The sequence below is a fragment of the Vipera berus genome (assembly GCF_964194415.1).
Source record: "Vipera berus genome assembly, chromosome: 2".
In the NCBI taxonomy this organism is placed as follows: domain Eukaryota; kingdom Metazoa; phylum Chordata; class Lepidosauria; order Squamata; family Viperidae; genus Vipera; species Vipera berus.
The window spans coordinates 89,749,615-89,772,722 of NC_138203.1; the positions used below are offsets into that span (position 1 = coordinate 89,749,615).

The 23,108-nt window shown below is 43.7% G+C and overlaps 1 protein-coding gene across 1 annotated transcript in view; it reads left to right on the top strand.

Moving 5' to 3' along the window:
* The first annotated feature begins 1,887 nt into the window (after nucleotides 1-1,887).
* Nucleotides 1,888-23,108, top strand: part of KIAA1958 — a 67,919-nt gene continuing 46,698 nt past the window's right edge. Inside the window, exon 1 of the mRNA XM_081317870.1 lies at nucleotides 1,888-2,123. The gene's annotated coding sequence lies outside the window, so the exon portion shown is untranslated. The remainder of the gene's footprint in view (nucleotides 2,124-23,108) is intronic.

A 23,108-nucleotide genomic window follows, 5' to 3' on the forward strand; every position in this document is an offset into this window, starting at 1 on the left:
TCCATTCTGCAATTTGCCATTCAACAAGCAGCAGCAACTACCCCTCCTGACGGATCTACTACACCCTACAAATAACTAAGAGGAAACTGCCCCTGATCCCCCCCCCCGTCTCCCACCTACTCCGTCCCACTTTTCTACAATCACGAACATTTTTTTTTAAAAAAAATCTCTTGTGACCATAGAAGGATATCCATACTGCATTCAAAAAGATCCCCCTTTTGATAAGGGTCTGGAAAGCTCTCCAGCTGCTCTTCCACAGGCGGACATTTGCTCGGCATTGTATTTAATACGCTGCTGTTATTGCCTCGCCGTTGAATAAGAGACTCTTATATTCCCTCCCACTCCTCCATCTTTCTCGCCCCCCCCCGCCCGCTTTCTGCGTTTCCTTGCTGGGCTGGAAAAGCAGGAGAAAAAGCGGCAGAGTCCGTTCTTCACAAAACAACAGGAAAGGTTGCGCCGTGACCCTCTTACTAATTTTATTTTTTTTTGAGCTCCAACCCGACGCCACTTGAGACCCGCGATCTCCGCGCAAAAGCTGAGATGATATTTTGCTCGGTTACGAATTTATCTTTGGGAAACCGGGAAAGCAGCAAAAAAAAAGAAGAGGAGAAATAATAAATAATAAAGGCACACCGTAGGAAACAAATGTCGAAGAATGCAAACGGAGAGAGACGCGGGTTGGGGGGGGGGAAGGAAGCAGGGGCGGGGGGGGGAAAGTATCTGAAGGAGAGACAGTCGGATCCTGTCTTTGATTGAGGTCGCTAACAAAACGCCCAGAAACGCGCAGAACATACCCGTGTGCGTGAAAGTGATGCTTATTAAAACGACACCGAGGGGCACCTCGTTATATTGTGCGCTGCTTGCAGAGGGATGGGACTATTTTGAGAGCGTCTCTTTTTTCCCCCCCGGTGTAGCGTGAACAATTTAAATGCCTTCATTCGGCGTCTGCATCTTTACCTGGGAACCCTAGTAGCCATCGGGATGAAGACATTCTAACGCTGAAAAAATCATCCTTCTCTAAAGAACACGCCGGTTGTGAGCGCTTGTAAATGGGCTTTTAAGCTCACATTTTCCAGCACTTTTTCCTCCTGTGAATTTCTTTAAAAGCTTTGAAATACCCTCTCTGCTTTCCTATCCGAGGCTTTCTTTCTTTCTTTCTTTTTCCTTCCTTTTTTCATTCTTTCTCCTTCCTTCCTTCCTTCCTCTCACCTCTCCCTTTCTTTCTTTCTTTCTTTCTTTCTTTCTTTCTTTCTTTCTTTCTTTCTTTTTCTTTCTTTCTTTCCCTTCCTTCCTTCCTTCCTTCCTTTCGAGTCACATTCATATCACAGACGTGGCATTATGCTGTATTGTACTGATCGGGCATGATCTGACGCGGTCGCACCTTTGCTCTTCATTGGACCAGGGAAAGCTTTTCTTCACGAGAGTTTGGGACTGGCTCGCCAGGACTGTCTTAATAGCGGCGAGGGAGCCTTTTATTCGTGCCTTAATCGCGGGTCGCGCGAGTATCCCTGCGGATCGAGGAGGCAGAGGGCACCGGTTGATCACACAACCGCGCCTTCCCCTGTGTACGCGTAGAAGTGTGTGTGCGCGCGCGCGCGCGCGTGTATTGTGTGTGTGTGTGTGTGTGTGTGTGTGTTGGGGCCGTGGGAGGTGCCGGCAAAGATTGGCTAAGCAAGTAACAATGGGGGGGGGAGGCAGGGAGAGACGAGGGGGAGTGCATGTGGTACTTCCTGTGGTATATTTATGGCCAGGGCTTCGATTTCCGGTAGCTGATACGGGCTCTCTCCCCGGTGTCTTACCCAGCCTTTAATAATATCGCCGAGAAAGGAGGCGGGGATCTGTCGGCGAACACGCACACAAACACACGCGGGAGGGAGGGGGGGGGAGGAAGGCGGAGGAGCTGCCGGTGAGCGGGGCTGAAATCCGCGCTCGTCCGGCTACAAGGCTCTTTTCCTCCCAGCCTAAACAACCTCCGATTTAGAAGAAGCTGGCCATTCAATATCGCCAATAGAGCACGGTCTCCTCTTTCCTCCTCCTCCTCCTCCTCCTCCCTCTCCCCCGTCCCTCCCTCAAATATCACGCGGGGACCCGTGCACCACATTCCCATGGACGGGCACGTGCAGGTAGGTGGATCTCAGCCCTGCGGGGAGCGGGAGGGCGGGAGCGGCGAGGTGGCCAAGGTCTCGGGGAGCCCTGGCGGAAGAGGGGGGAGCAGCTTCTGGGGAACTTAGGGCACCTGATTGGGGATAAGAAAGAAAGTCTGGCTCTCTGGGTGGGAAGGCAGCTCTTGCAAGACGGGGTGAATCGCTCGCGAGTGGAGGTAACGGCTTGTCCTCTCCTTTGGGGGCGGTGAAAGGAAGAGAAATGGGGCTGTTGTAGAATAGGTGGAGGGAATATAGGTAAGAGGCTTCCCCCCCTTTTTTTCGGTAAAAGAAACCCCAACTCTTTCACCTAGAGAAGGGCCAATGGAAGAAGCTGGCAGAGCTGCACCCCGCACTTACTGAATACTTTTTTAAAAATAATAATAATAATAATCAGAGTTTGTTTTGCTTGCGTGTGTCTCTGTGTGCGCTGGCATATGTAAGTTTATTAGAGCATGAAAGGAATGAGCTGCAGCCCTTTTTTTTCCCTCTCCTTTTCTTCCTTCTCTGGCCGGATTGAAGACAGCTGATTGAAGAAAGGGAGGCATCTTTTGTGGTGGTGATTCACAGTCGGTGCCTGTCTGGAGAAGGGTAGGGCTGGATTTGGACCTGCCTGTCCGCTTGTGGGGGGTGTGGGGGTGGGCGAGGAAATGGAAGGAAGGATGCTTTGGGTGATGAAAAAAGTAGGTCTTTGGTACAAAAATGACGATTTGGTGGAATGGAGAGGTTGGTGTATGTCCAAGAAGGAAGCGTAGGGTAGTTGCTTCATGCGGGAAGTGAGAAAAAGACTGAGGCTATCTAGGGACAGGTGTACCTGTAACAAGGTAAGTATACAACTAATATAGCCAACTGTGTGTGTTTGTAGCCAAGGCACAGGCATACTGCATATGCACATAATGGAGCTGGTAAATGTGGCAGGGCAGGCATTTTAACACTAGTTCCAAAGAGCCTGATCCCACCTACAGTTGCCCAACAGAAAATCCAATTGGGTTTATTGAAATTCTCAGCCAGGTAAACGATCTTAGGGTTAAATTTTCTGGATGCATTTGTTTGGTTAAGGCCAGGTGATATGATAGGGGAAAGTTTTATATTGTATACTGGGACAGCAAGCTGGAAGATACTTGGATAGAGATTCCCTTCTTTCTTTCTATGACAATTTTTGCAACGAAACACAAGACCCCGGTGTCTGATTCCTGGAATTTTACTCCGCAGAAAGTTTTTCTTTAGTTTGACTTTAAAAGGAAAGACGGTGAGAGGAAGAAAAAGAAATGGGAGAGGGTGGATAAAAGAGTTACAAGGAAAAGCTTTCTGCTTTGTTAAGTGAAGGATCTAGGTCATCAGAGTTTAAAAGGAGGGCGAATTTCTCTAGTCTAGCTGCTGGAAATTCTGACACACAAATTCAACAATTATTGTTTTTAATAGTAGAAAAAAAGGAGAAGGTGGAAGTATTTGTTGTTTGGTAATCTTGTGCACAGGAACTGATGTCTGGTGGCATATTCATTCATTACAGCCCTCCAAATTATTTAAACTGATATTCTATTCATGCTTATTTCAACCCAGTTGATCACACTGAATTCAGTACCCTTATTTCTGGATATTCATATATAGACAGAGATCCAGAAACTTGAAAAGAAGTTTATTTTTTTTGTCCTTGCCTGCTTTTCTGGCAACAAAAATGAAAAGTGCACAGTATGTGTATTCATCCCTCAAGAATGCAGAAATGCCAATTGTTTTTTCAGAATGAATTAAAGGTGAGATTCAAGTCATGGTAAGCATGGAAACCTTTGTTACACAGAGGTGACTCCAAAATAGGATTCTTTATCCCAACATTTTTGTTCTTTTTTCCCCCCTACTGTTAATAATTTTTTTTTTAAAATCAGAACAGTAGTTTGTATAATGGCAATTGCTAACGATGCATGGTTTTCAGTATGATAGTTTAGATTCTCTTACAGTTTATTAAGAGAGCCTATGAACAGAATTTTCATATTTCATATTCAGGATCTGCGTATTCCAGTCACATTCATTAACTCTGAAGTCATCTTTTTTCTCCCACACTGCATTCAGCACCTATCATCCATCCTATTAAGTGAACCTATTATTGTGTTGATGAATTAATTATAATGTGTGTGAATTAATGTTTCATGTTTTTATTGATATTTGTATAAATTATACTATCTGAGTTAAATATTGCTGTCAATATAGTACCTTATCAGAAAGAGAGAAAAAAAGATTCTTATTTACTTCTTGGTAGTTCTATTGAGTCTATTGGATTAAAATCCTAGGTGCTATTTAATGCTTGTTCATAAGTTTCCCATAAACCTATATTAATATAAGATTCATGCTGAATCAAACCAATACTTATGTACAACAATGGTCTGTTCTTAGCAATCATCCAGGTACCTATAGAAAGCCCAAAAGCTGGACAAGAGTTCAGTTACAACTTCCAGCCCATACAGGTAGTCCTTGACTTGCAACCACAATTGAGCCCAAAATTTATCTTGCTAAGTGAGGCAGTTGTTAAGTGAATCACTTTCAGTTCTTAAGGTAGTAACAAGAGCCTTGGTGGAGCAGTGGGCTAATGCCTCCTTAAGTAACACCAGCTGCCTGCAATTAGTGCAGGTTCGAGTCCCACCAGGCTCAAAGTTGACTCAGCCTTCCATCCTTCCGAGGTAGGTAAAATGAGGACCCAGATTGTTGGGGGCAATAAGCTGACTTATTAATAAGTCAGGCATATACATAGAATGAAGGCTATTGCTAAGCACATTGATTTGTGCTTTAGATTGTAAGCTGCCCCGAGTCTTCAGAGAAGGGCGGGATATAAATGGGATTAAAAAAACCCACAGTTGTTAAGTGAATCTGGCTTCCCCATTGGCTTTACTTGTCAGAAGGTTGCAAAGGGGATCACATGATCCCAAGACACTTGAAATGTCATAAATATGAACCAGTTGCCAAGGATCCATATCTTAATCACATGAACATGGAGATGTTGCAACGGTCATAAGTGTGGAAAAATAGTGATAAGTCATTTTTTTCAGTGACATTGTAACTTGGAAAGGTCACTCAATGAACTGTTGTAAATTGAAGTCTACTTGTATTGCTCAACAACTGATATGGAGAGGCACCAAGAGGCATACTAAATGTAGCTATTGTGAATAGCGGTCTTTAATAGCCCATAAATCAGTCTATTTTCCAGTCTATTTATGGACATTAGCAAATATTTTGATCTGAATTTCACATTCAGCTTTACCATGTGACGCCAGATGTTCCTATTATAGAAATAGTCTATTTACTTTCTTCCATACCATGTTTAATTTTAAACATCTTTCCCCTTCCTATTTATTATATTTTGTGTTAAACCACTCAACAAATATTTCATTTTTTCTTACAGAACATTGAACTATCATTGTATTTTAGGGTTATCAGGTTTCTATGCGCTTTTTCTCAGGTCTTCACTTGTATACAGTATTTTGTGTGTGCCCATACCTAGTTTACATTCTATCTGTTCATAGGGTGCTTGCATTACATTCTCATGCCATTTTAATGGTTCTTTCCCAATATAGGAAAGTTAAATTAAAGCTCTTGTTATAGTTTTTATTTCATCCACTCTAAAGAATTTGATATCATCAGCATGCTTGGTTCTGATGCCAACTTTGATGAATGGCAGAAGGGTATTAATAAATTTATCTGGGCGGGGAAGAAACCAAGAGTTAAATTTAAGATTCTGCAAGATGCTAGGGAAAGAGGGGGACTCAAGGTGCCTAACTTGAAATTGTATTATGATGCGGTGGTCATGACATGGGTTAGCGATTGGCTTAATTTAACTAATAAAAGAATACTCCACCTTGAGGGTTGGGATTTGGTATATGGATGGCATGCATATTTGCTTTATGATAAAAAGGTAGACAGGGCTTTTAAATCTCATATTCTTAGAAGTGCTTTGCTGCGTGTCTGGAAAAAGTATTATTATAAGTTAAATTATAAAATACCGATTTGGGGAATTCCTGGACACGCGATAAGAAGGTGTATCTATGGGAGTGAGTTTGGATATGTTTTCCTATAAGGAATTACTTAGATTGGAAGGGAATAATTGGCAACTTAAATCATTAGATGAGTTAAAACAAGAAAACATAAATTACTCTTGGTTCCAATATGTTTTGTAAAATTTTTTTTGTAAAACTCTTTAATAAAAAAAAAGGCATGCTTGGTTCTGTCAGTGTTTACCTCTTACTTCAGATCATTTGAGAAGACTTTTCCTGATACAGGTCCTTGGGAGACCCCATTGTTTATGCCCTTTCATTGTAACAGTTTATCATTTATTTTTAAAATGAATCCCTGCTTCCTGTTCTAAAACTCACCAGTAACGAGATTACTTCTCTTACCCAAAGATTGCTAACTTTGCTGAAAAAAGGGTGTTTCTCAAAATCTTCTAAAAGTTGGCATTTCAACCAGCTTTGTCTTATTCACTTGTTTGTTGACACTGAAATACTTACTTACTTGGATTATTTACAGCTTGCTTTTCATTGACTGACAAAATAAAATACCCAAAACATTACAAAAAGTTAGAAACATATATTAACATAATATATTATTAATTAATTATTAATTATTGTTGTTGTTGTTAGTTGCAAAGTCATGTCCGACCCATCGCGACCCTATGGACAACGTTCCTCCAGGCCTTCCTGTCCTCTGCCATCTTCTGGAGTCCATTTAAGCTCACGCCTACATGCCTACATGCCTACATGCCATCTTCTGGAGTCCATTTAAGCTCACGCCTGGAGTCCATTTAAGCTCCAGCCACCTCATTCTCTGTTGTCCCTTTCTTCTCTTGCCCTCAACCTTTCCCAGCATTAGGCTCTTCTCCAGTGAGTCCTTCCTTCTCATTAGGTGGCCAAAGTATTTGAGTTTCAGCTTCAGGATCTGGCCTTCTAAAGAGTAGTCAGGGTTGATCTCCTCTAGGACTGACCGGTTTGATCGCCTGGCAGTCCAAGGGACTCGCAGGAGTCTTCTCCAGCACCATAGTTCAAAGGCCTCAATTCTCAATAATTAAAATGAATTAGCTAATCAACTGACCAATTCAGTTGCCAACTAAATTTAGCCTATATGCAGATTTTACAAATATTAGGAAAGTGGAGGCTAAAGGAGGTCCAAAAGGACCATTGCATAGTCTGGAAGCAACATGCAAGATAAGACTTTTCCACAGGCCAGAAAGACAAGGTTTTGAAAGCAGTAGGCACCATGAAAAGGGTCTTGCTTACAAATATTAAGAGGTTCATTCAGGAAAGACAATATTCTTGATAGCTAAATCCTACGTTGTTTGAGATTTTAAAAGTTTTTGTACCAACAGCTTGAATTATGGCTGGTTGTCAGTTAGCAACCCAGTGAAGATCTGAAGACTGGGTTCAGAAATTTCAGTAAATGATTTGTTTTAACTTGTGATACTATTTTGATCTAGAAACTTTTAGAAATTTTTCACAGAAGCAATTCTTAGCATAATTCAGATCTTACTGTGGCAATAGTAAGACTGCTGGCATCAACATCATTGTTCAGACTGCCTTTACTATTTTATGAGAAGCTAATGTTTCTCAGCATGGATAACAGAAGGATAAAATTGCATGAATTATGGCCTGGGGTTGAAACAAAGCCAAGAAGATGAAGACAAGGAGTAAATTATCAGGCCTTTCTAGTGATGCTTAAAAACCCCAAAACCTGAATAAGCCTCAAGGTAAAAGAAGAGTTGGCCTTAATGAATCTGTTGGCTCTTTTTCAGTAAGATCTGCTCTTCTATATGTTTAATGATGTTAACTTTTATATTGCTTTATAGTGATTTACCCGGAAAAGATGCTATAGTAACTAGTCTGTTAAGTTCCTGAATCTCTCTGCATCTTTATTGGCCAGTTTCCAAGTCTTTAATATAGGGGTTTGTCTTAATAAAATCTGCAAAACTATTCTTCATTTGAATGTTAGATTACAACAAAAAGGTCTATGTTCCAATTTTCATAAAATTAATTGGATGACCTTTGACAGTTACTATTTCTCAGACTTACCAACCTTAGACAATTTTTTGTATTAAACATGGCCTTCTATTGACCCATGGTGATTACAATGCAATATTGCAGGCTAACTCTGCCCACAGCCAGGAGTTTGATCCTGACTGGCTCAAGATTGACTCAGCCTTCCACCATTCGGAGGTCGGTAAAAGGAGCACCCAGATTTTGGGGGGCAATATGCTGACTCTGTAAACCCCTCAGAGAATGCTGTAAAACACTGCTCACATGAGTCAAAATGCACGTGTTGCAAATAGTTGGCTGCAGCCCACAGGTTGGGGACCCCTGGTTTATAGGACTTTCACTTTATAAATTATAGTTAAGATTTAAAAATAAGTAGAACATGCATTAATTCTCACTTAATTGGGGTGGCTGTCTTACATTTTTTAAATTACAATTTGGGTTTTTGTTGTAAGTGCATATTTGCTAGTAAAAGCAGTTTGGGTCATTTTAACATCATTATGTATACAATATTGCTTTTAAATATATTGTCATGTGTTATTGAAAGGATTATTTGGCTTTGCTCCCATTTGTGGTGACTATCAAACGTACTTTGTTAAGGTTTGCTATAAAATTCCTCTTGATGTTACTTTAATTGGATTCTTCAAAGGAGTAATGCAATGAATCTTAATTAAGTGATAGAAATCTGATGCCTTAGCATATCTTTTCTAACCATAGTAGTTTAAGACAGGATACAGTTTTTGACAGTTGTTTTATTCATCATACAGCAATAAAACTGAATTTATTACATGAAGGCTCTCCTATTATTGGGCTAAATCTGTCCTACTTTCCTCCCTAAAGTATTCCTGTAGTATCTATGTTTGCAAATTTGCATCAATATACTCGCATTTGGTTTTATTTGTTCAGTTTACTGCAAAAATGGTGAGCATAATGGTACCAGTAATACGATTATGAAGGTAGTACAGTGATTAGAATGCAGTATTGCAGGCTAACTCTGCCCACTGCCAGGAGTTCGATCCTAACCAGCTCAAGGTTGACTTAGCTTTCCGTCCTTCCAAGGTCGGTAAAAGGAGGACCTAGATTGTTGGGGGCAATATGCTGATTCTGTAAACCCTTTTAAAGATGGCTGTTAAGCACTATGAAGCAGTATATACATCTAAGTGCTATTGCTATTGCTAAATAGAATAGCATTTCTGCTACAAATATTTTTACTTTAACGCTTGCAATAGTTTAATTGCTGCCGATAATTGGGCCCCATCTACAATGTTGCCTGTGTTCCTTGTGTACATGTTGAAAGGTTGCCTAGCTAATCTCCACTGATATTAGCCTTATTACTGTTAGCACTACCACTGTTTGTCTAAATCCCTTTCCTTTAAAAACATTACCTATTATTCCAACAAATGAGTCGCAGGGACAGCTTAAAGGAACAAGTAATATCACCAACTTTACTAGATTTCAGATTCTATGCTTACTTACTTGCAACTATATTTTACTCTTTTATTCTTTTAAAATCTTTTTTTTTCATTTTCAAAGTAGTTAATAACTTTAAATTCACAGCCGAATAATTATTAAGCAAAATGTTTCACTTTGAGGGCTGCAGTTCAGTTATTCCCAAGATCTGTGCTAACCTTTGGACCATTTTGCTCATTCTCTTTTGTTTTTTGAAATATATTTTTTGAAACATATTCTCTAATGTCTATAGTTCATTATATTCATTTTGGTCTTCTGGGGAAGGCACCAGGCGAGAAGGTGGGAGACCATGAGTTCAATTCCCACCTTACCCATGAAAGCCCTATGAATGACTTTGGGCCAGCCACTCTCTCTCAGCCCAACTCACCTCACGGAGTTGTTGTTATGGGGAAAATTGTAGGAGGAAGGTGTGTTGGGTACATTTGCCTCCTTGCGTTATTTGTAAAAACAATAAAGGCGAGATACAAATAAATAAAATAAAAATAAATAAAAATTGCCTTTGAAGTGTATTGCCTATTTTCAGAGAAAATCTGAACATTTTTATACTTTTAGTTAGGCCTAATAAAGATATTGCCTAGTGTATATCTGGTTACTGAAATTAGTGGGACTTAAAAGGAGCTTAATTTTATTGAACTGGGTCTATTGATTTTACATTAAATGGAAAGCTCTACAAAATTGACGATGGTAGCTATCCAATTTGTTGTATGATTTCCTTGTCTGGGAATTGTAGTCCTAACACATCTGTAAGATATCACGTTGGTAAAGCTGCTAATTAGGTAGACTACCCTCAGTTGTTTCTTTAAAATACTTTTTTAGTGTCAAATGTTTTAAATTACTTTGGAGCAACAACTGCTTATAACTGCCTTGACCTTTAAATATATATATATATGCATCTGTGTATGTAGGAGGCTAGTATAAGAAAATCAGCATTACTTAATAAACTCATTTGTATGTCAACAATCATACTGTATTTGTTACCTTGGTAACAAATATACTACGCAGATTCCTTAACAAGATTCTTAATCTGCTAGCAACTTCGTATATTGTCTTGCTTAATAATTATATCTTGAACGGCATATTAGGCCTGCTTGTATGATCGTTCATCCATATGCTATTAAAGATAAATCAAAGATAAATTGTCTTTGAAAGATGGGAACGTTTGACTGATGAGAATACTTTGATACTGAGGGGCACATTGAATGAGAGTATCATATGGAATACTTTCCACTGAAAGGCCGCTGCCCCATATCCTTCTACATTTCCAGAAGGACACTAAAGAGCTGACTGTTCCCCCAAACATTGGCTAAAGTGAGACTGGAACCTGGTCAATGTACAGTTGCAAGAAAAAGTATGTGAACCCTTTGGGATTACGTGGAGTTTTGCATGAATTGGCCATAAAATGCGCTCTAAACGTCATGTAAGTCACAACAATAGAAAAACACAGTCTGCTTAAAATAATACTACACAAACATTAGCTGTTGTCATGTTTTAATTGAACATAAGATGGAAACATTCACAGTGCAGGGTGGAAAAAGTATGTGAACCCCTAGCCTAATGACTTCTCCAAGAGCTAATTGGAGCCAGGAGTGAGCCAACCTTGACTCCAACCAGTGTGATGATGTTGGATGTGTTGCTGACAGCTGTCCTGCCCTTTAAAAACACACACCTGTTTTGGGTTTACTGGTCTCAAGAAGCACTGTCTGATGTGAACCATGCCTCGCAGAAAAGAGCTTTCAGAAGACCTAAGATCAAGAATTGTTGACTTGCATGAAGCTGGAAAGGGCTACAAAAGTATCTCCAAAAGCCTTGATGTTCATGTGTCCACGGTAAGACAGACTGTCTACAAATGGAGAAAGTTTAGCACTGTTGCTACTCTCCCTAGGCATGGTCGTCCTGTAAAAATGACTGCAAAAGCACAGCGCATAATGCTTAATGAGGTAAAGAAGAATCCTAGAGTGTCAGCTAAAGACCTACAGAAATCTCTGGCACATGTTAACATTTTTGTTGACACATCTACAATAAGGAAAACATTAAACAAGAATGGAGTACATGGGAGGACACCACGGAGGAAGCCATTGCTGTCCAAAAAAAATATTGCAGCACGTTTGAAGTTTGCAAAAGAGCACCTGGATGTTCCACAGCACTACTGGCAAAATATACTGTGGACAGATGAAACCAAAATTGAGTTGTTTGGGAAAAACACACAACACTATGTGTGGAGAAAAAAAGGCACAGCACACCAACCTCAAAACCTCATCTGCACCTTAAAACATGGCAGAGGGAGCATCATGGTTTGGGGCTGCTTTGCTGCCTCAGGGCCTGGACAGATTATTGTCATGGATGGGAAAATGAATTCCAGGGTTTATCAGGACATTTTGCAGGAAAACGTACGACCATCTGTCCGCCAACTGAAGCTCCGCAGAGGATGGGTGATGCAACAGGACAATGACCCAAAGCATACAAGTAATTCAACAAAACAATGGCTTCAACAGAATAGAATACGCCTTCTGGAGTGGCCCAGTCACAGTCCTGACCTCAACCCGATTGAAATGCTGTGGCATGACCTTAAGAGAGCGATTCACACCAGACATCCCAAGAATATTGCTAAACTGAAACAGTTTTGTGCAGAGGAGTGGTCCAAAATTACTCCAGATCGTTGTGCAGGTCTGATCTGCAACTACAGGAAACGTTTGGTTGAGGTTATTGCTGCCAAAGGAGGGTCAACCAGTTATTAAGTCCAAAGGTTCACATACTTTTTCCACCCTGCACTGTTAATGTTTCCATCTTATGTTCAATTAAAACATGACAACAGCTAATGTTTGTGTAGTATTATTTTAAGCAGACTGTGTTTTTCTATTGTTGTGACTTACATGACGTTTAGAGCGCATTTTATGGCCAATTCATGCAAAACTCCACGTAATCCCAAAGGGTTCACATACTTTTTCTTGCAACTGTAAATGTTCAGGTGCAGGGAAGTCTTTTGAATCGCTAAGAACTCTTTTTAATGTTATGTTTTATTGTCCCTTGCAAGCTCCCCGGGCTTATTGTATATTATTAGATAGGTGACCGTACAACTCTTTTGAAATGAAAAAAATAAACACTGAAGTAAAGTTATAATAAAATGTGTCATCTCCTTTAGTATCAGTAGGTGAGTGGGCTGAGCTGCACAAGGTGAAGTGTGTCATCAGTTTGGAATCATTGTGCAGCCAGAAGACACCCAACTCTGGTGAATTTCATTGACCCAAGCTTTGACCAATATTTGACCAAATTCTTGGGAAGAGATTACTGTCGCAAGTATCTTGCGTTAGTAAACTCTTCTCTGCTTTGAACTCAACAAATGCTTCTGGTGATTTGCACCTGACAATATTTCATATAAAGGTATGAACGTATCTACTACATTTTGTCCATTCGTGTACGTTAATCCTATGCTACTAGAACTAAACACCATCGCGCCTTATACTGCTGCTGCATGTGACACCACAGTTTGTCATAGAGATTAGGAACCTGATTATAACCTGAACAATTCTTCTGGAAAGTAAGACATACAATGGGAATAATGAAATAATATTTATAATGCAATCACCTAGCCCAGGGGTAGGCAACCTTGGCTCTTTTATGACTCATGGACTTCAACTCCCAGAATTCCTGAGCCAGCCATGCTGAGGAGAAAGGGAGAGTTTCCAAGCTGAGCTATGCTGGCTCAGGAATTCTGGGAGTTGAAGTCCATGAGTCATAAAAGAGCCAAGGTTGCCTACCCCTGACCTAGCCTTACAGGATAAAGGCATTTGAATGATGGTTCCCCTTCTCTTCCTTTTGGAAGAGAAATCAATCTCTTAAGCAGTAAATAAAATCAAATTGTAATAAACAGAAATACATGGAATAGTTTTTTTAGACCATATGATGGCGGAGATCTGCTGTAAATGAACGTATTAATTTCTTGATATTAAAACAAATGAATTATTGTGGACAAGCCCATATCATCTACCTAAGTAACCGGTCCTTTTACAAATGATTGACAGCCAAATTAATAAAATCTCGGAGCTGTCCAATAAACATGAAAATATATTTTGTAAAATCAATCTTATTTTAAAATAATAAGAATATTGATGAACCTTAACCATTGATTTATTAGTGTAAGATGTGATAGCTGTAATTTGAAGAAAACCTAAATGATTGTCCTTACTATAAATATTTCTTTACTTATCAGTAAATAATGGGCAATTTCAGAGTCAGGAGTAAAACTCTTCTAATTGAAAACCAGTAAAGTGGGAAAACTCTGGATTGACTAAAAAAACCCAAAAGCAAATGGGGAAAGCTGCCAACTTCAGAAAGAATCCAAAAGATACATTCTTGCTGGGCTTCAGTCCGGCAACCCTTTTCTCTGCTAAGCAAATACATTTTTTGTTAACTTATTGCTGTTTATTCATTTATAAAAATAATTTAATAAATAAGTAAATTATTGTTCTCTGGGGAGATAAAGTCATTCTTTTAAAAAGCTGCATACTGTATAAACCCCTGGTCCATAAAGCGGCACTGGGCTGCAGCATGCCGGAAACCAAGCTGCTCAAACAATCGAAGCCCCATCCATGGGATACAGGCAGCATGCAAAACCACGTCTTCTCTGCTCTGCGGAAAAACCTCTCTCTGCGGAACTAGTCCCTGGTGCCCAAAAGGTTGGGGAATCTGAACTACTAACAGTGAAGAGAAATTAACAGGAGATAAGAGTAGAAGGAATTCAAGGTGGGCTGGACTTAGATCTTTTGTGGGCCTGCAGGCACTCATGACTGATGATGCGTTTGACTCTCGGGCTTAGCCTGGTCATCTCCTACATCTATATGTGTATATAATATGTATGTGTGCATGTGCATACATATCTGTGTATATAGGTCCAGAAAGACTCGTCCATAGGGAGAAAAGTGATTGGTGGTAGAGAAAGATAGAGGGCACAATAGCAGAGAAATCGTCCAACAGGAAGTCATGGTAGCTTGTACTTTGGACTGAATAAACAGTTTAAAATACTTACTTAAATAGAATCCACCTAGGCGTTTCTCTCAATCTATTGTCTCTCTTGCAATATTCATTTTTACCACATTGATGTCTCCCCACAAATTAGATTGTCTTGGTAAAGTAATATAAAGGAAGTGTTCTCATTGAATAGTCAGGATATTTTCCTCAGGATAATAATTACTAGGAATTAATAAGTTTTGAACAATAAAAAATTCTTATTTATTTCATTTGGATCCTTCTTACTAAAAGGTATAATATTAGAGTTATTCCAACATATTGTTTACCAAGAATGTTTCCTATATAACACTATATTTTCTACAAATTTGACTAGAGATCTTGGATAGTAACTGAAGAATCCAAAAGTGTTGCGTTTGTACAGCAGCAACTTATATTCAAATTTGTCTGCATACAACGAAATGGTAACACTAACCATTCATTCCCTAAAGACTCTCCTTAACCCAGGGGTAGGCAACCTTGGCTCTTTCATGACTCATGGACTTCAACTCCCAGAATTCCTGAGCCAGCATGGCTCAGCTTGGAAACCTCTCCCTTTTCCCTCAGCATGGCTGGCTCAGGAATTCTGGGAATTGAAGTCCAAGAGTCATAAAAGAGCCAAGGTTGCCTTCCCCTGCCTTAACCCCTCTGTATTTAACAATTTGTGGAAAGCCAAAAATGAGGGTGCTGATTTTCCACAAATAGGGGGTGCAACAGAGAAACATTGCTTGTGATGCTCCACAGACCCGTAGTTTTCTGTATCTTCCTTATTCCCCTTTTTGAAGATAGGGATGATGACATATGCTCTCCTCTAGTCTATTAGGACGTCTCCGTGGTCATGTGGCCAGCATGACTAGACGCCAAAGGCGCACGGAACGCTGTTACCACGGAGACGTCCTCGGACAAGCGCTGGCTCTTCGGCTTTGAAACGGAGATGAGCACCGGCCCCTAGAGTCGGAAACGACTAGCACACACGTGCGGGGGAACCTTTACCTTTACCTTTAGTCTATTAGGACTTTAGTCCTCTAGGAGTTGTGGGGGGTCCTTAGTGCCCTCTGAGCTTGGTTGTTGTTTTACAGGTGTTTCATTACTAAACTACGGTAGGCAACATCAGCAGTGCAGCATAATAATCACCAGTTAGGGCTTATTTTCCTTCAGAGAGACAACCTAGCAAAATAGAAGTTTGGAAATTCTGTGTTTGTACCATCACTCATGACTGCTTCATTACTTTCTCCTTATACTGCACCCTACTCTGGCTTGCCTTTTATTTCTAATGTACCTAAAGAACAGTTTTTCATTGCTTTTGGTATCTCACATACTTTAATTCAGCCTCTTTATCACAGTTCTTTCAATTTCCGAAGACTATCCCCAATTTTTCTTTCATTATGTTCTCTTTCTTTTATTTTCTGTGCATATCTCTTCTCTTCAATACTCTAGACTTCTCACATTTTCCCTTCTGCTAGAATGTATTGAGATATTGGAGGCAAAATATCTCATTTCGTTGGATTTCTCCTCCTTCTCAAATATTTTTCTCCCTTGGATCTGATCTGTCTTTCCCTCAATCAAAATTAGCTCCTCTGATATCCAGTATGCAGGACTAATTCTCTGGTGTTGCTCCTCCTTTGTATATTATGGATGTCAGAATAATTGAAATCTCCTATTGGTGGCTCAGTGGGTTAGGACGCTGAGCTTGTCGATCAGAAGGTCGGCAGTTTGTTGGGTTGAATCCCGAGTGCTGTGTAACAGAGTAAGCGCCTGTTACTCGTCCCAGCTTCTGCCAACCTAGCAGTTCGAAAGCACGTAAAAATGCAAGTAGAAAAATAGGGATCACTCCGGTGGGAAGGTAACAGCGTTCCGTGCGCCTTTGGCGTCTAGTCATGCCGGCCACACGACCACGGAGACGTCCTCGGACAAGAACTGGCTCTTCGGCTTTGAAACGGAGATGAGCACCGGCCCCTAGAGTCGGAAACGACTAGCATGCATGTGCGGGGGAACCTTTACCTTTTACCTATTATCACTAGGATAATGCAGAAAGGCCCATCTGTATTGTTGGCTCTCCAAGTGATGTACAATAAACTCCAACAACTGTATCCCTTCTGTCCCCTTTTGTTCTTAAACACATATTTTCAACAGGATTTCCATGTTTCTTCAGTCTCCTGAGCTTACATTGTTCCTTTGAAATCTGTAATTACTCAATATTCAGTTGATTTTGATGTTTCATTTTTGTTTGTGTGTGTTTTTGCCTTAGGAACTCTTCTTTAGCCAATAGCAGCTTCTCAACCTGGTTTCTTTCTTTCTGTATCAAGTTTTTTTTCTCTTCAAAACTCAGATTGGGTGAACCAGTCGCCAGCAGTACTTTAAGGCAGGACTTCTTTTCTTTTTTGTTTTTTATAGCAACAGTTGTTGACTTCCAGATTCCCCTTGTTCTGTTTGGAGGGCAGAAGTTACTTCAGCATTAGGGTAAATTTATTATTTATTTATTTATTAATTTAATTTATATACCGCCCTTCTCTCAAGAGACTCAGGGCGGTTAACAGGGCAATACGTAAAAAACAGATACAAAAGTTAAAATTATTAAAACATGATTAAACAATGCCCATAGTACAAATTTAAAATTAAAGTCATAATAACAAATAACAAACCCACCCCGTCCCATCAGGCCAGGCCCGCTTCCTTAAAGAGATGGGTTTTAAGGTCGCGCCGGAAGGAGCGGAGGTCGGGCGCCATCCGGAGCTCTACCGGAAGATGGTTCCATAAGTCCGGTGCACCCACAGAGAATGCTCTCCCCCTGGGGGCCACCAGTCGGCATTCTTTGACCGGCGGCACCCTGAGGAGGCCCTCTCTGTGGGAGCGTACTGGGCGGAGGGAAGTTGACGCCGGCTGCAGGTGCTCCCCAAGGTATTCTGGACCCATGCCATGGAGGGCTTTGTAGGTCATTACCAACACCTTGAACCTCACCCGGAAGACAACTGGTAACCAATGCAGCTCGCGGAGCAAAGGTGTAACACGGGAGTATCGGGAGACCCCCGACACAACTCTTGCGGCTGCATTCTGTACCAGTTGGAGCCTCCGAGTGGTCTTCAAGGGTAGCCCCATGTAGAGAGCGTTGCAGTAATCAAGACGAGAGGTCACGAGCGCATGAGTGACCGTGCGCAAGGCATCCCGGTCTAGATAGGGCCGCAACTGGCGCACCAGGCGAACCTGGGCGAACGCCCCCCTAGTTACAGCTACAATATGGTCTTCTAAAGAGAGCTGTGAATCCAGGAGGACTCCCAAGTTGCGAGCCCTATCTACAGGAGGTAATGACTCACCCCCCATAATGAGGGGTGGGATATCCTGAATATCCCGGGATGCCGGTACGCACAGCCACTCCGTCTTGTCAGGGTTGAGACGAAGCCTGTTCCTCCCCATCCAGACCCGGACCGCCTCCAGGCACCGGGACATCACGTCGAGGGCATCACTGGGGTGGTTTGGGGTCGAAATGAAAAGTTGGGTATCATCAGCATACTGATGATACCCAACTCCAAAACCACGAATGATCTCACCCAGCGGTTTCATGTAGATGTTGAACAGAAGGGGCGAGAGGACCGACCCCTGAGGGACTCCACAAGCGAGAGGCCTCGCGGTCGACCTCTGCCCCCCTGTCAACACCGACTGCGAGCGTCCCAGGAGATAGGAGGAGAACCACTGAAGAACCGTGCCTCCCACTCCCAATCCCCTGAGACGCCGCAGCAAGATACCATGGTCGATGGTATCGAAAGCCGCTGAGAGGTCTAATAGGACTAGAACAGAGGAGTATCCTCTGTCCCGAGCCCTCCAGAGATCATTCACCAGCGCGACCAATGCCGTCTCCGTGCTGTACCCAGGCCTGAAGCCCGATTGGTACGGGTCTAGATAATCCGCTTCATCCAAGACCAGAGGGAGCTGGTGCGCCACCACACTCTCAACAACTTTCGCAAGAAAGCGAAGGTTGGAGACCGGACGAAAGTTATTCAAAACAGCCGGATCCAAGGTAGGCTTCTTGAGGAGAGGTCTCACCACCGCCTCTTTCAAGGCGGCGGGAAAACTACCCTCACTCAAAGAAGCAGCTATAACCGCCTGGAACCAGCCTCGTGTCCCCTCCCGGGCTGCATAAACCAGCCAGGAAGGGCACGGGTCCAATAAACATGTGGTGGAGCTCAGCCTCCCCATGATCCTGTCCACTTCCTCCGGAGTCACAGGATCGAACTCCTCCCAGGTGACATCGACAAGATCGCTCGTGTCCTGATCGTCCGATACTGCCCAGTCGGAGTCCAAACCGGTCCGAATCCGAGCGATTTTGTCCGACAGATGTTGACTGAATTCCTCGGCACGCCCCTGCAAGGGATCCTCACTAACCTCCTGGTTGAGGAGGGAGCGGGTCACCCTAAACAGGGCGGCCGGGCGATTATCTGCGGACGCGATGAGGGCAGCGAAGTAGTTAGATCTCGCTACCCTCATCGCAGCGAGATAAGACCTAATATGGGTTCTTAGTCGCAATCGGTCGGATTCAGACTGGGTGGACCTCCAGACGCTCTCTAGGCCCCGTCTCCGACGCTTCATCTCCCGGAGCTCCGCGGAAAACCATGGAGCCCATTGGGATCTGCGCCGGGTCAGGGGCCGCAAGGGTACAACTCGGTCAAGTGCCTCCGTGGCCGTCCTTTCCCAGGCCTCCACAAAGGCATCTGCCGAGCTGTGAGCTGGGGAGGCAGGTGGGGCCCCCAGCGCTGCCTGAAACCTCTCAGGGTCCATTAAGCGCCTGGGGCGGAACCATCTAGTTGGCTCAACAACCCCACGGTGGGGAGTGGCAAAACGGAAGACCAGCCGCAGGAGATGATGATCGGTCCATGACAGGGGCATAACAATTGGGGAGCCCCCACCAAGATCATCTAACCACCGACCAGATAAAAAAACCAAGTCAAGGGTGTGGCCTCCCTCATGGGTTGGTCCATGAATTACCTGCGTCAGGTCCATGGCCGTCATGGAAGCCATGAACTCCCGAGCTAATTCAGATGCTCCTCCCAGGGATGGTAGATTGAAGTCTCCCAAAACCATTAGTTTAGGAAACTCAATCACCAGCCCTGAGAGGATATCGAGAAGCTCAGGCAGGGCTGCTGCTACGCGACTGGGCGAAAGGTACGCGAGCAGCAAGCCCAACTGCGCCCTAGGACCGAACCTCAATAAGAGAGATTCACACCCGACTATCTGAGGAACGGTGGCCTCCTGCGGACATAAGGTCTCCCTCATAACTACAGCCACTCCCCCACCCCTACCCTGAGTCCGAGGCCGGTGTAGCACCCGGAAGCCTGGTGGGCAGAGATCCACCAGGGGGATACCACCCTCTGGGCCCAACCAGGTTTCCGTAATGCAAGCCAGGTCCGCTTGCTCACCCTCGATTAAATCCCGGACGAGGGGAGCCTTATTAGCAACGGACCTGGCATTTAGGTACACCAGTCGGAACTCAGGTGGCTGCGCATCCCTGCTCCCAGAGCCTTGGGTCGAAGGCAGAGGGTCGGAGCGCCTCACCGCTTGCAAATAGCGGAGAGGCCCTCCCGGAGGTCGATACGGCCCTCTGATCTTACACCTGCAGCCATTCCCTATCGTCGTGGGAATTGGCATTCCCACGACCCGCTCCAGAGCTCCAGAGATGACCGACCCCGGCTCCCTCTCAACGCGATCTCTCCTAGGCCTGGTCTGAACAGCAGTTGGCGGAGTGCCCCCCCTCTCCAACCAACCACAACCCTCCCCCCTCCCTAACCCTACAAAAAATTTAGCTAAAAAAGTAATCAGGGGCCTCTTGTTAAATTTATATCTTAGGCCCCTGTTTCTGCCCGGCCATCTCTCAGGGTCCCAACAATCAGACCCGTCATCAAGAGGTGAATTAAAAAATAAGGCGGGTCGCTCCCAGGATGGGGGGGCACCCCTGAGAGCGAGTAAAACCGTGCTGGAGTATCTCAAGACCATAGTAAAATTGGATAGTACAGCAAAAACAGACCCGGATCGAGTAAATAAAATGGGAGGATCTTAAAAGTGGAAGGAGAGCATCCAGACTGCAAACCCAGCTCTTCTGCCACTAGAGCTGGGTAACCCCGGGACAATCCCCGTTCTCTCACAACGGTCAGAACCGGGAAGCAGCCTGAAATATGCAGCCGGGGAAAGAGATGCCGCCTAGAGCTCTCACCTCTAAGACGGCACAGATGGAAACTCTTAGCTCTTAATCACTCTCTCACAGTGATTATACACCCGGCACCTTCCACAGCCCAGGGGGAAAGGAGAAAGGGAGGACAATAGGGGAAACCAGTCAGCAAGATGGATTAGGGTAAAAACCCATAAAGTCACAGAGTGGGGTTCAAGGATATGGTCCAGTGAACAACAATAGTCCATGCCTCCAGATGTCCCGGCATAAAGGCCATACTCCACCCAGCCATAGTCACCGTCCCAGGGCGGTCGCGGCGCTCCAACTCCCTCACCGCCAGCCGTCTCAGACGGCAACTAGGGCCGTCTCCACCACTCCAGCTTATAACGCTGACACTGCTCCAAGCCATAGTTCATAATGGTAGTTGTAACTCAACCAGCATCCGGCTCCTGAGCAACTGAAAAGTTCTCCTCGAAGTCGCCGGCTCCGTCAAGTTGTTCCGGGCTCCGAAAAGCATAGTATGGAGCTCAGCCAGGGCTTCCGGGCTTACACGGCTCTTCCAAAATCCTCAGAACAGTCGGGGCCCTCCGGAAAGCCGACAAACAGCTGGTCGGCGCTGCGGGGCACAGTCAGCTGGTCGGCGCCAAGAATCTAGCACAGGGCTCAATCAGTTCTTGCGGGCCCGCACGGCTCTCCCAAACTTCCTCCGAGCAGCCGGGGCCCTCCAAAGAGCCGATAAACAGCTGGTCGGCGAAGCGGAGGAAAATCAGCTGGTCGGCGCTGAAAAACACAGCGCGGGGCTCAGGCAATTTCTCTGGGCCTGCACAGCTCTCCAAAACTCCTCCAAACAGCCGAGCAGCCGAGGCCCTCCAAAAAGCCGACAAACAGCTGGTCGGCGCCGCGGAGGAAAATCAGCTGGTCGGCGCTGAAAAACACAGCGCGGGGTTCAGGCAGTTTCTCTGGGCCTGCACGGCTCTCCAAAACTCCTCCAAACAGCCGAGCAGCCGGGGCCTTCCAAAAAGCCGACAAGCAGCTGGTCGGCGCCGCGGAGGAAAGTCAGCTGATCGGCGCTGAAAAACACAGCGCGGGGTTCAGGCAGTTTCTCTGGGCCTGCACGGCTCTCCAATACTCCTCCAAACAGCCGAGCAGCCGGGGCCTTCCAAAAAGCCGACAAGCAGCTGGTCGGCGCCGCGGAGGAAAGTCAGCTGATCGGCGCTGAAAAACACAGCGCGGGGCTCAGGCAGTTCCTCTGGGCCAGCACGGCTCTCCGAAACTCCTCCAAACAGCCGGGGCCCTCCGACAAGCCAGACGAGCAGCACAGCAGTTCCAGGAATAGCCATCAGAAGCTAACCTCGACCCTAATCCAGACCCCCAATACAGAGAGAATGACATTCCTGTAGGGCTCCCAGGGTCACAAAAATTGCTGGAGCTCCTCGCGGAGCTCAGCCAAGCACGTCCGCCATCTTGGGCATGCTGCAACCTTTGTTAACAAATTGCTAACAACCATAAAATTAAAGCACTCCCAGTATGGTAGAGTGAGCAATTTAATGTTACCATGTAATTAAATGATATGTTACTAACGATTCAGTAGAGATGGATAGTAATCAGAGCTGAAGTAGTCGAGAGTGCTTCAGATTCAGTATGGTCACCCTCCCGCTATGTGTCCATTGCTCCTTCCAGGAGCTAAATTCTTCCAGGTCTTACATAGTAGCTGAGCAGGGTCAGGAAGAGGTATGTTTGAGTTAAGGAGGCATTGTGGAGATCTGCCAAATGTGGTTTGCTTGAAGCTTAGCGTATTTTGCAAACCTAGATCAACCAAATCCAGCTTACTTTGGTTTATTCATATCAATAATAATAATAATAATAATAATAATAATAATAATAATAATAATAATAATAATAATAATAATAATAATAATAATAATAATAATAATAATAATAATTTAATTTTTATACCGAAGGACTCCCGAAGGACTCAAGGCGGTGTACAGGGCAATACAATAAAATACAATATATAAAAATTAAAAGAAATATTAAATACAATAGCCCATTTAAATAGATTAATACAAAATGTTAAAATACCCCTAAACCCATCAGACCAGGCCGGCCTGTTCAAATAAATATGTTTTTAGGTCACGTCGGAAGGAGCGAAGGTTGGGAGCCGTCCAGAGCTCCACCGGTAAACGGTTCCAAAGGTCTGGCTTATATAATGTATATAAACCATAGCATAATATGATGCTTCAGCAGGTACAGTAACAGAAGTAGCAAAATCTCTGGAATGTTTCTGGTTCCAAATACTTTCTACAAACATTTACTATTGATTATATTCTGAAACGC